Genomic DNA, 4152 nt, shown 5'->3' on the forward strand with positions numbered 1-4152 from the left:
GGACTTGTGGACAATGGAGAAGGTAAGGCATTTGCAAGAGACGGAAGCATGGAAGCAAGCGCATGGAAGTAGAAGAGCACCCCCAATACCTAGACACCTTGCATGTTTCCCAAATCTCATTAGTGCTGACCGGATTCGTGAGATAATGATTGTTGACCCCTTGGTCAACAGCACGGCATAACTCAATTTCCGCAACAAAGCCTTATCTTGAGAGATATGAAATGCTACAGATTATGGTTCAAAACATCATTTGTAATAAGTAGCTAGTCTAGTTGCAGAAGCCGGGGTGTAATGGCACTTCTAGATTGTACATACAATGCCAGTTCACCCCTTGAACTCTATTTAAGGTTTAACCTATGATAGCCTTAGTATATAAGATACCTAGGTCATTTTGTAAAAATAAATTTTATCATAATCAAGTTTTAAGCTATCATCGATTGTGTGTGAGAGAGAAAGAGAGAGAGCATGAGGAGAGGGTGAGCTTCTTCCTGATGCAACTCCCCGCTCGTTCATCACATTGGATATCTAACAACACCATCATGCTAGGCTCGGCAAGAGCTACGCAACAACGCCAAGCATTCCTTGTAGAACGGGCAAACGTGCTCGTGCATCTACAAGCTATTTGCAGTTGTAATTGTATCAAACAATGTTTGTTTTTTGCTTGCAAGTAGTCATTAGAATTGTGGCGTCAAAAGCTACATATTGGTACTCATAGATTTTAGTTTTGCACACTTCCAAACTCCGGACGTGTCTTCATACGCATTTTCTGCAGATGGGTTTAGAGTTAGGATTTTGACTGTAGAGGCTTGGGACAGGTGTATCCTAGTGAGGGGATGGTGTTCCTTAAGTTTCGTACGATTCTGGTATGGTTTGGTGAGTTTCATTCCGTTTGTGTGTATGCGGGTTGGGTGGTGTAGTTGAGAGTAGTGAGATTCTAGATTGTGGTTTAGTTCGCCTTCCAAATTTTTGTATGCATGGGATGGTCTCAGCCTTACAAGCTAAAGAGATTCCCTTCATGTGCATATCGTTTCATCTATGTCCTCGATTGACATTATGGTTATCTAGGTTGTGTTGCTTGCACTTTATGGGTGGTGTGATTCGTTCCCGCAACATTGGCGCCATTTTTGGGGACAGAAGGACTTGAGTAGGTGATCCTAGTAACACTTGTGTGATGGTTTCTTACTTTAGTTTAGGCTAAAGAAATCATTTTTCGTAAGTGGATCTGGAAGAGGTTATTTCGAGATCAAGTGGATAGCCACGAAGCGTGCGTCTTGCCGAGGGTCAGCGAAGGATTTGTAGATTAGAGTAGTTGTTGGTGGGCGAGTGAATTGTGAGGTGATAAAAGTGTTTGCTAGTCCATGTGTGGCATTGAAGCGCTTTTCTACTCATAGATGCAAAACCCCATATAATTTGTAGAAGTAGTTTTAGGTAAGTGATTTGATTTTGATCTAGAGCTATTCATCGCTTTTCTACTCATAGATGCAAAACCCCATATGATTTGTAGAAGTAGTTTTAGGTAAGTGATTTGATTTTGATCTAGAGCTATTCATCACACTGATTTATTTGTTGAAGTGCTTGTTTGCATTAAGAATCTTTGAAAAATCTTTTTTGAAGAAAAATGCAATAAACAAGTTTTTGTTGACATTTTTGCATGACTAGTTGGTGTTGTGCATATAAGAGGGCGTGTAAGAGGGCATATAAGAGGGCATGTGCAAGAGTTCTGTGTACGAAAATTGTAATTCTGTAAACTTGGAAATCATATGCGTATGATGTCTCAAGGGGCATCTAGAGACCAAATTTGATAAATATGTCTACACCAAAGTGTCCAAAAGGGGTGTTTTACCCTCAATGCACACTGGGAGTAGAGTTTTGACCAACTCTTGACACCCAAAGGCCAAAAGATGGACAGTGTCAAAGACGAAAAAAAAAAAGAGAAACTTGTGATCCTGAGCATGTTTTTGCATTAAAATTGGTAGAGGTGCTTGAAAACCAGTGCTAGAGACTTGGGGATGCTTGTGAATGAATTATGTCCAAAAATTCATCAGCAAACATCATACGCGTATGATGTATAAAGGGTGATTCTGGGAGCCTATTTGAACTTTTAACATTATACCCATCTTCTGCATGTTGTCTTTAGCACATACACCAAATTTCATTTTATTTGGGCTTACAGATTGAGAATTGAGAGGACTTTACTCTTTCAAGGCTTTTCCTTATCAAAAAGTAATAATTTTGTGCAATTTTGACATCCAAAATTTGTTGTGAGCACATATTCCTGTTGTACACACCAAGGGGCACCTTGGGTAGAAACAGAACTGAATTCTGACCACCTGGACATCATACGCGTATGATATCTTAGAGGCCAGATCTGAAGTCAAAGTTAGAATTGAATGCACCCTTGCCGATCTACAGCATTTAGGAAGCATATAGGCCAAATGTCATCAAATTTGAAGCATTTTTGGGCTTGCAAAGACCACAGATGGATCTAGGCAAAGTGATTGCTTGAAGTGATCATAACTTGCACAAAAAGTGGTCAAATTCAATTCTAAAACTTGTTGTGAGTTGTCAGTGTAGTGAGGAACCTCCAGAGTGAAATTTACTTTAAAGTGACCAACTAGACATCATACGCAAATGATGTCTAAACTCGAGGGGCTCACCTTTAAGTACCCTCCTATATAACGTGCATTCACGGGGTATTAAAAACCCCTTGTTTTAACATGTCCGAATGAATAAAATGACCCCTTATTTTAGGAATTTGTTTCAAAATTGAATATAAAAATCCCTTATTGTAATGTATCTGTGTTAAATTGCCTAACTTTTTTGCATTTAAAAACCCCTCCATTTGAACTCACATTATACATTAACATGATTACATAGTGCACCCCCGAGTGTCTAAAGGACACTTTTAGGGACCAAAATTGAAATCTGAGCTCACCAGAGTGTTAAGCACAACAAGGCAATCTTAGATACCAATTTTGGGCCAATTCTGAGCACATAGACATCATACGCGTATGATGTCTCAAGGCCAAATTTGACAATCCAATTGCACTTTTGACCACATAAGGGGTTTGGATATGATGTGTTAAGCTTGCTTGCAAGATTTCAACTCATTTGGTCACCTAGTTTTGCATTTAAAGAGAATTTTGCAGATACAAGAAGGTAAGGGTGAAAAACTGGTGATTTTGAGCAATTTTGACATCCAAAATGTGTTGTGATCACATATTCTTACTGTATGCATTAAGGAGAACCTTGGGTAGAAATATAAGTGAAATTTGGGCCAAAAAAATCATACATGTATGATGTCTCATAGGCCAGATCTGGGTCAAATCAGACATCTGAGTATACCCTAGTGTCCTAGAGCATAAAATAAGTCCATAGACAAAATTTCATTGCATTTGGAGCACATTTGGGCTAAAAACTGCCAAAAGACAAAAATTGGGCAGATTCATGCTTATATTGACCATAACTTGCACAAAAAGTGTTCGAATTGAATTCTAGACATTGTTGAGAGTTGCTTGAGTGATAAAGAAACACTCAAACAAAAGTCACTTCATTTTTCCACAAACGACATCATATGTGTATGATGTCTCAAGTGCCAAATTAGAGGTCAAAAGTTACATCCGAGCTCACAGAAGTGTTTTCCATCACAAAATAGGCCTAGAGACCAAGTTTCATTCAATTTGGATCACTTTTGGCAAGCAACAAACAGAAAAAGGACTGATAGACCTGTTTAAAAGTGTCAGAATCACAAACTGGGATTGGAGTGGTAAGAGTACATCAAGGAGAGTCTACAATTAAATTTTGGAGAAATTCTAAGCCAGTAGGCATCATACGCGTATGATGTCTCCAAGCACAGTTGACTATTTTGGCGATAACTTGAGCTACCGGTATCGGATTCAGAAACTTTTTTTGTCAAAATGGAGCTCCAGAGTAGCTCTACAAGTTTTAGTGTCAACCATGAACAACAATAAAAGACCCTTTGGGTCATTCATTGTTAGTCAGTGTATGAAAAAACATCGTTTAAGGCCTCAAAATTCAACCAAAAGTTAGTGGTGTCTAAAACTGACAATTTGAGAGAAAAGCGAGAAAACGATTGCGGTTTTGGACATAGTTACGACTTTTCCCTAAGAAAAGCACTTGAACACATGAGTC

Source organism: Adiantum capillus-veneris, chromosome 26 (assembly GCF_014529385.1).
Source record: "Adiantum capillus-veneris isolate H3 chromosome 26, ASM1452938v2, whole genome shotgun sequence".
Lineage (NCBI taxonomy): Eukaryota > Viridiplantae > Streptophyta > Polypodiopsida > Polypodiales > Pteridaceae > Adiantum > Adiantum capillus-veneris.